Raw genomic sequence first — 13,988 nt, forward strand, 5'->3', positions numbered from 1 at the left:
ACTATAAAGTAAAGGAATCTTCACTTAAAAGTAAAGGCACGGTACCTGGCATATATTGGTTAATCAATTAATTAATTTCTCCCCCAAGTGCCACCACACACACATCTTAGCCCATGATTTTCAATGTATTAAGATACACAAATAGTATCAAGAAAAATATGAGCTCAGCTTCCATTTATATCTTTAAACTTCTTTCTCTAAAAGCTGCAAATTAGACAAGGTAGGCAGAATTCTGTTACAGTTCCAGGATTCCCACCCCTGGAATACACACCCCGTGTAACCTCCTGCCCTTGAGTGGAATCGGACCAATAGTCGCTCTCTTGATGGGGTTCCATTAAATGGCAAAGGTGATGGTTGAACCATTCCTGTGATTGTAGTATGTGATCTGAGTTTCCTCGGCCTACCGGAGATATAGACGCCTGCTGGCTTTGAAGGAGTAGGCTGCTGTGTTGTGGGGGACCACGTGGCTGGCACCTAAGAGTGACTTCGTAGAGCTGAAAGCTATCGCTGCCAACAGCCAGCAAGAAATCAGGACCTCCGTTCAGCCGAAAAGAATAAGCTTTTAAGAGGATCCGAAGGCTCAGGTAAGATTGCATCCTGGCCAGGGCCTTAATTTTATTGAATCTTCTGAGACCCTGAGCAGAAGACCCGTTAAATCTGCCTCCGACCCCCTAGCCACAGAAACCGTGAAAATAAATATATGGTTTTAAACCATTCAATTGGTGCTTGTTTGTTATGCAGTAGCAGAAGATGAGTATATTTGGGAAAACCTCTTCTTTGTGCAAGTTTAGGCACTATCTATCTTAATACTGTAAGTATCTAAGTTCAGGACTGGCTGTGAAAGGGTGAAGGTTACCAGATGTGGCAGGCTGAGTAATGGCCCCAACTGTGTCTGCATTCTAGCCTCCAGAGACTGATAATGTTCCTTTACGTGCCAAAGGGACTTTGCAGATGCGGTTAAAGGTCTTGAGATGGGAAGATTACCCTGGATTATCTGGGTAGGCCCATTATAATCACAAGGGTGCTTGCTTGAGGGAGACAAAAGGGTCAGACGAGGGAAGAAGATGCGTTGATGGAATCAGAGCTATTGAAGATAATACTCTGCTGGCTTTGAAGATGGAGGAAGAGGCCATGAGCCATGGGCTGTGAGTAGCCTCTAGAAGCTGGAAAGGACAAGGAAACAGATTGTCTTTCAGAGCCTCCACAAGGAATGCAGCACTGCTGACACCCCGATGTTAGGATTTCTGACCTCCAGAATGGCACTGTTTTAAGCCAGTAAGTTTGCAGTAATCCGAGCAGCAATAGAAAAATATTACACAAGGTATGTGAGAAGCACTTAACAGGGAGAAACCAAAACAGTGATTACAGAACACACTATCCAGGAGAAGGAAGAAATACCTTAAAGATAGAAACTCTCCCTAATATGCTTGGAGAAGCAAGTGAATGAAAGAACAGAATGATACATATACATACAAACACTCAAAAAATCTTAAAAATTGACATATAATAGAAATTTAAAACTCAATATAAGGGTTGGTAGATAAAGGTAAGGAAATTGCTCAGAAAGATAAAAATAGGATAGATATAATGGAAAGATATAATAGGAGGTAGAAAGCAAGAAAGAAAGAGAAAAAAAGGAACAAAGCAGTAGGTTTGAAATGTGAACATTAGGACTTCCATTGAGAGAAAAGGAAAAGAAAAGAAAAGAAAAGAAAAGAAAAGAAAAGAAAAGAAAAGAAAAGAAAAGAAAAGAGGGAAAAAGTCATTACGAAAATTTGCCAAAGTTGAAGGATATGAGTTTTCAGGTTGAAGTGAGTGACCAGAACAGGGGATAAATAAACTCATACTAAAGCACATTATAAACTTTGCTGGAAACGATTAGAAAATCCCACAGCCCCCCAGAGACATGGAGGGAGTGAATAAAAAGAAAGATCATGTACAAAAAACAATGTCAACATACAAAGGAATATTAATAACTTTGATCTTTTTAACAGCAACAATGGAAAACAAGGTAATGGCCAGTGACTTCCAAGTTCTGATGGAAAAGGAATTCTGACCTGAAATTCTATGCCTAGCCAAACTGTCATAGGAATACTCCTCAGGTAATTTTACAGAAATTCCCCCTTTAAAAAAAAAAATGTTTATTATTTTTGAGAGACAGAGACAGCATGAGCAGGGGAGGGGCAGAGAGAGAGGGAGACATAGAACATGAAGCAGGCTCCAGGCTCCAAGCTGTCAGCACAGAGCCCAATGTGGGGGTCGAACTCACGGGCCGTCAGGTCATGACTTGAACCGAAGTCAGACGCTTAACCGACTGAGCCACCCAGGCGCCCCCAGAAATGCCCTTTTTTGGGGGTGGGGAGAGGGGAAGAGGGAGAGAGAATCTTATGCAGGCTCCATGCCTCAATACAGAGCCCAACTTGGGGCTCAGTCTCACAACCTTGAGATCATGACCTGAAGCAAACTCAAGACTGAAGACTCAAGATGCTTAACTGATGGAGCCACTCAGGTGCCCCAGAAATGCCCTTTCTCACAGTATCACTGAAGGGTGTCTTCTGTAACATGAGGGGGCAAACCAAAAAAGAGGAACACAGGACTCAGGAAAAGAACAAAAACAGATAATCGAAGAGCATACCTAGAATGATGGTTAGGAGGAGATCTGAGAAATGCCCCAAGCACAATCCTTAGGACTCTTTTCTGTCAACAAGTACTCAAGGTGAAATTTTCCAGTCTTTAAAAAAAAACCCCAAAACACCCAAGTTCAATTTCCATATAAAGTCACTGCACATACCTAGGTGTAAAACTTTATAAGTTTTGACTTAGGTGTGCACTCATCACCGAAATCAAGATACTGGATATATTTGTCATCTCTGAAAGTTCCATGTTGCATCCTTGTAATCCCTTCCTGCTGTGTCTCCACGCCCCCCCCCCCCCCCCCAGCACCTTTGTTCCATTCCCAACCTGGGCTCCCCGGCAACTACTTACTGCTTTCTATCACTGTTGATACTTGCAAATAGAAATTATATAAATGGGACAATACAGTTTGTATTCTTGTCTTCTTTTAATCTGCATAATTATTTTGAGATTCAGCCATATTATTACATTTATTACCAGTTCAGTTTTTTTTTTTAATTACTGAATAGTATTTTATGAACTATTTGGGCCATTTCTAGTTTTTTGTTATAAATAAAGTTGCTATGAACATTCCATGTACTAATCTTTATTAGAGCATATGCTTTCTTTTCTCTTGGACAAATACCTAAGAGTAGAATTTCTGGGTCATATGGTCAATGTCTGTTTGGCTTTTTAAGAAACTGACAAATTATTTTCCAAAGCAGTTGTATATTACTTTCTCATATGTGTATTGTTTCCACTTCCTCCTCATCCTTACCAACATTGAATATAGTCGGGCTTTCTAATTTTAGCCATTCTAATGGTGTGGTGGTCACCTGGTATAGGTAGGATGGAACCTCCCTACCCCCGTTAAAATTTGGCTTGGATTTCAAGACTGATGCCACACACAAACACACCAAGGTGGCATTAAAAGGTTTATCATATAATAAGACCTTCTGAGGAGACCAAGGCAGGCTTCCCAAACTGCTCTGAAATTGGCTTGAGAGAGCAAGGAAAGGAGAGTGGCTTGGGGTTTTAGTGGAGATTAAGGGGTGGGATTGGGTTGAAGGTTCCTTTGCGTGGGCTGTGGTTGTGTGGTTTAAACTTCCTGCTGGCATTAAAGCTAGGAGCACCCCTGTGTGTGTGTGTGTGTGTGTGTGTGTGTGTGTGTGTGTGTGTGTGTATTTTTAAGTCCACTTTCCCATTTGGGGTCAGAAAGGGAAGAGGAAAAGATGGACTTGAAAGCTGTTAGCAATCAAACATCAAAACTGGAGTCAGATATTTTATTACAAATGATCAGATCCTATTTTTATGTTAGTTTGTATTTTCTTATTAACTAATATTTAACATCTTTCCATGAGTTTACATGCCATATTTGTATTTAAAAAAATTTTGGTGAGGAATTTGTACAATCCGGTTTTATGCTTGAAGTTGCACCCATAATTCCTGGTGAAGTCCCTTTAGTATAACCTTTTCATTTTCTTTTCTTTTTAAACAGTTTTTTTCTTTACAACTCAGCTTTATTGAGATATAATTGACAAATAGAAGTCATATATATAATTAAGGTGTACAATTTGATGTTTTGATATGCATATACATTGTGAAATAATTACCAAAATCAAGGTAATCAACATATCACCTCATTAAATTACCCTTCCTTCCTTCCTCCCTCCCTCTCTCCCTCTCTTCCTTCCTTCCTTCCTTCCTTCCTTCCTTCCTTCCTTCCTTCCTTCTTTTTCTGTGGTGAGGACATTTAAGATCTACTCTTCCAGCAAATTTCAAGTATGTAGCTCAGTATTAATTATAGTCACATCAATATACGCTGTATCTTCATAATTTATTGATCCTGTATAACTGAAATTTTGTACCCTTTGAACATCTCCCCATTTTCCACTCCATCCAGCTCTTGAGAACTACCATTCTATTCTCTGCTTCTATGAAGTGGAATATTTTAGATTTCATACATACATGAGATCGTGCAGTATTTGTCTTTCTCTCTGGCTTATTTCACTTAGTGAAGTATCCTCCACATTAATCCATGCTATCACAAATGGCAGGATTTCCTTTTATTAAGGTTGAATAATATCACTTTGTGTGTGTGTGTGTGCGTGTGTGTGTGTGTGTGTGTGTGTGTGTGTTGTACTTTATCCATTAATCTGTCGATGGACATTTAGGTTGTTTCTGTATCTAGGCTATTGTGAATAGTGCTGCAGTGAATGTGAGAGCACAGTTATCTCTCTGAGATACTGATTTCATTTCCTTTAGATATATACCCAGAAGTGGGATTGCTGGATCATATGGTAGTTTTACTTAATTTTTGAGGAGGCGCCATACTGTTTTACATAATGGCTGTACCAGTTTATATTCCCATCAGTGTACAAGGGATCTCCTTTCTCCACATCATCTCCAACACTGATTATGTTTTGTTTTTGCTAAAAGCCATTCTAACAGGTGTGAGATGATATTTCATTGTGGTTTTGAGCTGCATTTCTCTGATGGTTAGTGATGAGCATCTTTTCATATACCTGTTGACTCTGTATGTCTTCTTTTGAGAAGTGTCTATTCAGGTCCTTTGCCCATTTTTAATTTTGCTATCGAATTTTATGAGTTCCCATAAACTTTGGATATTAACTCTGTATTGGATATGGTTTGCAAATTTTGTCTTCTATTCCATAGGCTGCTGTTCCACTTCACTGATTGTTTCCTTTTCTGTGCAGACATATTTAGTTTGATGTAATCCCACTTGTCTCTTTTTGCTCTTATTGCCTGTGGAACATTTACAAAAAACCATTGCCCAGATCAATGTCAAGAAGATTTTTCCCTGTTTTTTCTAGTTTCATGGTTTCAGGACTTACATTTAAATCTTTAATCTACTTTGAGTTGATTTTTGTGTATGGTGTGATATAAGGGTCCACTTTCATCCTTCTGGATGTGGATATCCAGTTTTCCCAGCACTGTTTATTAAAGAAGCTATCCTTTCCACATTGTATGTTCTTGGCACACGTATTTTTATTGTTTACTTATTTATTTTGAGAGAGAGAGAGAGCGTGAATAGGGAAGGGATGGGGGGGGGGGAGCGGAGAGAATCCCAAGCAGGCTCTGTGCATTCTGTGCAGAGCCTGACATGGGGCTCAATCCCACAAACTTTGAGGTCATGACCTGAGCTGAAATCAAGAGTCAGACACTTAACGAACTGAGCCCCCCAACTGTCCCTTCTTAGCACATTTATTTATTGAAGATTAGTTGATCATATGTGTGTATTTATTTCTAGGCTCTGTATTCTGTTACATTGGTCTGTTTTTTTGTTTTCATGACAGTGCAATACTGTTTTGATTACCATAGCTTCATAATGTATTTTGAAATCTGGAACTGTGCCCCCCTCTTTGTGTTGTTGTTGTTGTTATTGTTTTGTTTTCCTCAAAGATTGCATTGGCTATACAGGGTCTTTTGTGGTTTAATATGAATTGGATTTTTTTTTTCTATTTCTGGAAAGAATGGAACTGGCATTTCGATAGGAACTACATTGATTCTTTAGAGCACATTGGGTACTATGGACATTTTAATAATATTAATTTTTTCAATCCATGAATATAGGATGTCTTTCCATTTATCTGTGTCTTTAATTTCCTTCATTAATGTTTTATAATTTTCAGTGTACAAGTCTTCATCTCTTTGTTAAGTTTACTTGTAAGTATTTTATTCTTTTTGTTGTTATTGTAATGATATTGTTTTCTTGATTTTCTTGTCAGACAGTTCATTATTTATATAGAGAAATGTGACTGAATTTGGTATGTTGATTTTGTAGCCCACAACTTTACTGAATTGCTTTATTCATTCTCACAGTTTTTGTTGTTGATATTATTGAGTCTTTGGGGTCTCCTACATCTATGATCATGTCATCTGCAAACATAATTTTACTTCTTTTCAGATTCAGATACCTTTCCTTTCTTTTTCTTGTCTAATTGGTCTAATTAGCACTGCTAGGACTTGCAGTGCTATGAAGTAGTGAGAGGGGGCATCCTTGCCTTGTACGAGGTCTTAGAGGAAGAACTTCCAGCTTTTCCACATTGATTATGATGTTTCCTGCAAGATTTTCATATATGGCTTTATTGTGTTGAGGTAAATTTCTCTATACCTATTTTGGTGAGAGTTTTTATCATGAATGGATATTGACTTTTGTCAAATGATTTTTCTTTGTCTGTTGGGATGATCATGTGGTCTTTTTCTTTTATTCTATTAATATGGTATATCTCATTGATTGATTTTCATATGTTGAATCAATCTTGAATGTGAGGCATAAGTCCCACTTGGTCATTGTATATGATCCATTTAATATACTATTGAATTTGGTTTGCTATTATTTTATTAAGGAGTTTTGCATCTGTGTTCATCAGGGATATTGGCCCATATTTTTCTTGTGATTTTTTGGTTTGGTTTGACTTTAGTGTCAGGATGATGCTGGCTTTATAAAATAAGTTAGGTATTCCCTCCTTCTATATTTTGGAAGAATTTAACAAGGATTGGTATTAATCTTCTTTGAATATTTGGTAGAATTCACATATGAAACCATCTGGTCCTAGGCTTTGATTTCTTGGGAGGCTTTTTGATTACTGATTCAATCTCCTTTTTTTTTTTTTTTTTAATGATTATTTATTTACTTTGAGAGAGAGAGAGAGCACATGCAAGCAGGGAAGGGGCAGAGAGAGAGGGAGAGAGAGAATCCCAAGCAGGCTCCATGCTGTCAGCATAGAGCCAGACTCAGGGTTTGATCTCACCAACGTTGAGATCATGACTTGAGCTGAAATCAAGAGTTGGACACTTAACCAACTGAGCCACCTGGGTGCTCCTCAAGTCTTAATTTTTATTGGTCTTTTCAGGCTTTCTTGTTTCTTCTTGGCTCAGTTTTGATAGGCCTTATGTTTCTAGGAATTTACCCATTTCTTGTAGATTATCTAATTGGTTGGCATATAATTGTTTATAATAGTTTTCTATGATCATATTTTTTCCTGAGGCATCCATTGTAATGTCTCCTCTTTCATTTGTGATTTTATTTGAGTCTTCTCTCTTTTTTTTACTTACCTAGCTAAAGGATCATTGATTTCATTCTTTTCAAAAAATAAACTCTTATTTATTTATTTTTTTAATGAAATTTATTGACAAATTGGTTTCCATACAACACCCAGTGCTCATCCCAAAAGGTGCCCTCCTCAATACCCATCACCCACCCTCTCCTCCCTCCCACCCCCCATCAACCCTCAGTTTGTTCTCAGTTTTTAACAGTCTCTTATGCTTTGGCTCTCTCCCATTCTAACCTCTTTTTTTTTTTTTTTTCCTTCCCCTCCCCCATGGGTTCCTGTTAAGTTTCTCAGGATCCACATAAGAGTGAAACCATATGGTATCTGTCTTTCTCTGTATGGCTTATTTCACTTAGCATCACACTCTCCAGTTCCATCTACGTTGCTACAAAAGGCCATATTTCATTTTTTCTCATTGCCACGTAATATTCCATTGTGTATATAAACCACAATTTCTTTATCCATTCATCAGTTGATGGACATTTAGGCTCTTTCCATAATTTGGCTATTGTTGAGAGTGCTGCTATGAACATTGGGGTACAAGTGGCCCTATGCATCAGTGCTCCTGTATCCCTTGGATAAATTCCTAGCAGTGCTATTGCTGGGTCATAGGGTAGGTCTATTTTTAATTTTCTGAGGAACCTCCACACTGCTTTCCAGAGCGGCTGCACCAGTTTGCATTCCCACCAACAGTGCAAGAGGGTTCCCGTTTCTCCACATCCTCTCCAGCATCTATAGTCTCCTGATTTGTTCATTTTGGCCACTCTGACTGGCGTGAGGTGATACCTGAGTGTGGTTTTGATTTGTATTTCCCTGATAAGGAGCGACGCTGAACATCTTTTCATGTGCCTGTTGGCCATCCGGATGTCTTCTTTAGAGAAGTGTCTATTCATGTTTTCTGCCCATTTCTTCACTGGGTTATTTGTTTTTTGGGTGTGGAGTTTGGTGAGCTCTTTATAGATTTTGGATACTAGCCCTTTGTCCGATATGTCATTTGCGAATATCTTTTCCCATTCCGTTGGTTGCCTTTTAGTTTTGTTGGTTGTTTCCTTTGCTGTGCAGAAGCTTTTTATCTTCATAAGGTCCCAGTAATTCACTTTTGCTTTTAATTCCCTTGCCTTTGGGGATGTGTCGAGTAAGAGATTGCTACGGCTGAGGTCAGAGAGGTCTTTTCCTGCTTTCTCCTCTAAGGTTTTGATGGTTTCCTGTCTCACATTTAGGTCCTTTATCCATTTTGAGTTTATTTTTGTGAATGGTGTGAGAAAGTGGTCTAGTTTCAACCTTCTGCATGTTGCTGTCCAGTTCTCCCAGCACCATTTGTTAAAGAGGCTGTCTTTTTTCCATTGGATGTTCTTTCCTGCTTTGTCAAAGATGAGTTGGCCATACGTTTGTGGGTCTAGTTCTGGGGTTTCTATTCTATTCCATTGGTCTATGTGTCTGTTTTTGTGCCAATTAAACTCTTATTTTTGTTAATTTTTTCCTATTGTCTTTCCATTCTCTTTTGATTTACTTCTGCTTTCATGTTTATTATTCCTTCTTGTAATTTTGGGTTTAGTATGTTGTTCTTTTTCTAGTTCCTTGAGGTGTAGAATTAGATTGTTTATTTGAGATCTTTCTTTTTTAATGTGGGCATTTATTGCTATACAATTTCTTCTTAGTACTTTTTGGTGTACACCCTATACTTTCATATGTTATGCTTTCATTTTCTTTGGTCTTGAGATACAGTTTAAATTCCTTTTTTATTTCCTCTGTGACCTAATGGTTGTTCAGGAGTATATTATTTAGTTTCCATGTATTTTCAACTTTTCCTATTTTCTTATTTCTAGTTTTATTAAATTGTGGTGAGAAAATATACTTGGAATGATTTTGATGTTCTTAAATTTGTTAAAACTTGTTTTGTGACCTAACCTGTGATCTATCCTCGAGAATGTTCTGTGTGCACTTGAGAAGAATGTGTGTTCTGCTGCTTTTAAGTAGGAAGTTCTGTCCCTTGGGTCTATTTGGTCTATAATGTTATTCAAGTCAACTGTCTTATAATTGATTTTCTGTATGGAAGTTTGCTTCATTGTTCAAAGTAGGGGATTGGAGTTTCCTATTGTTAACTGTATGGCTGTTCATTTCTCTCTTAAGATCTGTCAATATTTGCTGTATGCATTTAGAAGCTCTGATGTTGGGTGTGTATATATTATATTTAGGAGCTCTGATGTTGGGTGTGTATATATTGTATTTAGGAGCTCTGATGTTGGGTGTGTATATATTTATAATTGTTATACCTTCTTGTTGAATGGACCCTTTTTGTCCCTAGAGACAGTTTTTGACCAAGTCTGATGTAAATATAGCAACTTCTGCTTTCTTTTGATTGCCATTTGCATAGGATATCTTAAACCTCTTCATTTTTAGCTTCTATGTGTCCTTAAATCTGAAGTTAGTCTCTGATAGATTGCATAGCACTGGATCTTTTTTGTTTGTTTTTTTTATCCATTCAGCTACTCTAAATGCCTTTTGGTTGAGGAGTTTTATCCATTTACATTTAAAGTGATTCTTGATAAGTGGAAACTTACTGTTGCCATTTGATTAATTGTTTTCTGTCTGTTTTAGAGATATTTTGTTCCTCTCTTCCTCTCTTGGTAGCTTCCTGTGTTGTTTGATGATGATGATGATGATGATGATGATGATGATGGGTGTGGTGACTTGCTTTGATTCTTTTCTCTTTATCTTTTGTGTATATATTATAGGTAATTTTTTTCTTAGTGGCTACCTCAAGGCTTGCATAAAATATCTTGTCATTATAATCATCTGTTTTAAGTTTTATACAAAAACTCTATACTCTCCTCTCACCACATTCTGTGTTCTACTCAGAGGTTGCTTATTTTTATATTGCATATTTGCTAACATATTATTATCTTTAAACTTTTATATTTGGGTCAAATGTAATTTATATACTATCATTTCAGAGTTACAATACTCTGTATTTGTTCACATAATTACCTTTACCAGTGAGATTTATGCTTTCATATGTTTTCACGTTGCTGTTTAGTGTGTTTTCACTTCAATTTGAAGAACTCTCTTAAGCATTTCTTGTAAGGCAGGTCTAATGGTGACAGACTTCCTCAGTTTTGTTGGCTTGGGAAGAACATCTCTTCTTTATTTCTTTATATTTTTTAAACAATGTTTCTTTTTTTTTAATATTTATTTTTGAGAGAGAGAGACAGAACATGAGCAGGGGAGGGGCAGAGAGAGAGTAAGACACAGAATCTGAAGCAGAAATGGGGCTTGAACCCACAGACCATGAGATCATGACCTGAGCCAAAGTCGGCCACTTAACTGACTGAGCCCCTCTCTTCTTTATTTTTATTTAAAAAAAAATATTTTTTAACATTTATTTATTATTGAGAGACAGAGAGAGACAGAGCATGAGCATGGGAGGGGCAGAGAGAGGGGGAGACACAGAACCCAAAGCAGGCTTCAGGCTCTGAGCTGTCAGCACAGAGCCTGACATGAGGCTCGAACTCACAAACTGCAAAATCATGACCTGAGCCGAAGTCGAATGCTTAACCGACTCTGCCGCCTAGGTGCCCCTCTCTTTTTTATTTTTAAAAGATAGCTTTGCTGGGAGACTTGGGTGACTCAGTCACTTAAGCGTCCAACTTTTGCTTTCAGCTCAGGTCATGATCATACAGCCGTGGGATCGAGGCCTGTGTTGGGCTCTGCACTCAGAGTATGGAGCCTGCTTGGGACTCTCTCTTCCTCTTTGTCTGTCCCTCCCCGACTCATGCTCTCTCATTCTCTCTTTCAAAATAAATAAACTTAAAAAAATTTTTTTTAATAAAAGATAGCTTTGCCAAGTACTCTGAATATCTTCGTCCTCTCTCCCGGCCTACAAGATTTCTATTGATAGACCTGCTGATAGTCTCATGGAGACAGGGGTCCCTTGTATGTGATGAGCCATTTCTTTTCTTGCTGCTTTTAACATTTTCTCTTTGTCTTTGACTTTTGACAATTTAATTATGATGTGTTTCAATGTAGAGCTCTTTGTGTCCCACCTGTTTGGCAGCTTTTGGACTTATTGAATCTAGATGTCTGTTTTCTTCCCCAGATTGGGGCTTTTTTTTTTCATTATTTCTATAATAAGCTGCTGCCCCTTTTCTCCCTTCTCATTGTGGGACTCCTATAATTTCTTTGTTGATTTTCTTACTAATAAATCCTATAGTCTTTCTTCCCCCTTTTAAGTTTTTTTTTCTTCTCCTCTGACTGGATAATTTCAAATATGTCCTTGAGTTCACTGATTCTCTCTTCTGTTTGCTTCACTCTGCTGTTGAAGAGCTGTACTACATTTTTGTTTCATTCATCTCTAGAATTTTTGCTTAGTTCTTTTTTAGGACTTCTCTCTCTTTGAAGAACTTATTTTGTTCATGTATTGTTTTCCTGATTTCATTCAGTTGTCTTTCCCTGCACCCTTGTATCCATGGACCCTTGTAGCTTACTGAGCTTCTTTAAATCAATTATTTTGAATTCTTTCTTAGGCAATCTATTTCTTTGGGATCAGTTATTGGAAATTAGATGTTCTTGGCTCCCTTATCAATATTAGTTGGCTGTATATGTAGAGGTTTCATTATGGTCCCTCTGTTTGGTTCCATTGGTCTAAGTGTCTGTTTTTATGCCAGTACCATGCTGTTTCAATTATTATAGTTTTGTAGTACAGTTTGAAATCAGGAAGTGTGATGTTTGCAGTTTTTTTTTCTTATGATTCTTTGGGGTCTTTTGTGGTTCCGTATGAATTTTAGGATTTTTTTTTTTCTGTGGAAATTACCATTGAGATTTTTATAGGGATTGTATTGAATCTACAGATGTTTTTGGCTGGCATGGACATTTTAACAGTATTAACTTTTCCAGCATGAACACAGGATGTCCTTGCATTTCTTTTGCTTTCTTCAGTTTCTTTCAGTAAAGTGTTCCTGTTTTCATTGTATAGATCTTTTACTTCTTTGGTTAAATTTATTACTAGGTATTTTATTGTTTTTGTTCTATTGTTCATGGAGTATCTTTATCCATTTTTTCACTTGAGTCTAAATGCCTCTTTAATTCTGAAGTGGGTCTCTTATAGTTAGGTCTTCATATTTTTAAATCCATCCAGCCACTTTGTGCCTTTTGATAAGCGAATTCAACCTATTTACTTTTAGAGTAATTATTGATGTGTAAGGACTTGGTAATGTCATTTTATTAACTGCTTTCTGGGTATTTCATATTTCCATTGTTTCTTTTTCTCTGTTTCTGCCCACATTTGTTAATTGGTTTTCCATGGTGGTATGTATGCTCTTTCCCCTTTCTATGTCTATTGTGGATCTACTCTAAGTTTTTGCTTTGTGGTTACCATGGAATTTACATAAAACATTGTATAGATAAGACAGTCCATTTTAGGTCGATAGGAACTTATCTTCAATTGCCTATAAAGGCTTCAACTTTTTACTCCTCCCTTTTGTATTAATAATGTCATGATTTACCTCTTTTCATGTTGTGTTTTGTTAACAATTTGTAGTAGCTATATTTAATTTTACTACAATTTTCCTTTAGTATTTGTAACTACAGTTCAGTGGTAATACACTATCTAATATAGAGTTACATTTTTCTCAGTCTTACTGTATGTTTTTCACCTTTACCAGTGTGTTGAATACTTTTCATATGTTTTCATGTCACTGAAAAATGTTGAAGGGAACTCTTTGAGTGGAAAGGAAAGACCATAAGTAGGAGTAAGCAAAGTAGAAAGCACAAAAGCAGTAAAAATAAGTGTATCCATAAAAATCAGTCAAAGGATCCACAAAATAAAAGGATGTAAATTGTGAAACCATATACCTAAAATGTGGGGGGAAAGGAGTAAAGAATGGGCTCAAACTTAAGCAACTATCAACTTAACATAGATTGTTAAATGTATAAGGTGTCATATATAAACCTAATGATAACCACAAATCAAAAACCAGTGATAGATATGCAAAAAATCAATAAAAAGTAATCCAAGTATATCACTGAAGAGAGCCAGCAAACACTGACAAGAGAGAGCAAGAGAATAAAGTAATAGAGAAGAAATACAAAAACAACTATAAAATAAGTAAAAAATTGCAATAAGTACACACCTACATGTATTTTGAATGTTAATGGACTCAGTGTTCCCATCGAGATATAAGGTGACTGGGAGTGCCTGGGTGGCTCAATCAGTTAAGTATCCGATGCTTGATTTCAGCTCAGGTTGTGATCTCAGGGTTGTGAGATCAAGCCCTGCATCAGGCAACACAATGAACATGGAGC

General features: G+C 37.2%; 1 pseudogene; it reads left to right on the plus strand.

Annotated features, from left to right (window-relative positions):
- Positions 1 to 1,999: 1,999 nt before the first annotated feature.
- LOC125170532 (E3 UFM1-protein ligase 1-like) overlaps positions 2,000 to 13,988 on the plus strand; it is a 69,865-nt pseudogene continuing 57,876 nt past the window's right edge.

Source organism: Prionailurus viverrinus, chromosome B4 (assembly GCF_022837055.1).
Source record: "Prionailurus viverrinus isolate Anna chromosome B4, UM_Priviv_1.0, whole genome shotgun sequence".
Taxonomy (NCBI): Eukaryota; Metazoa; Chordata; class Mammalia; order Carnivora; family Felidae; genus Prionailurus; species Prionailurus viverrinus.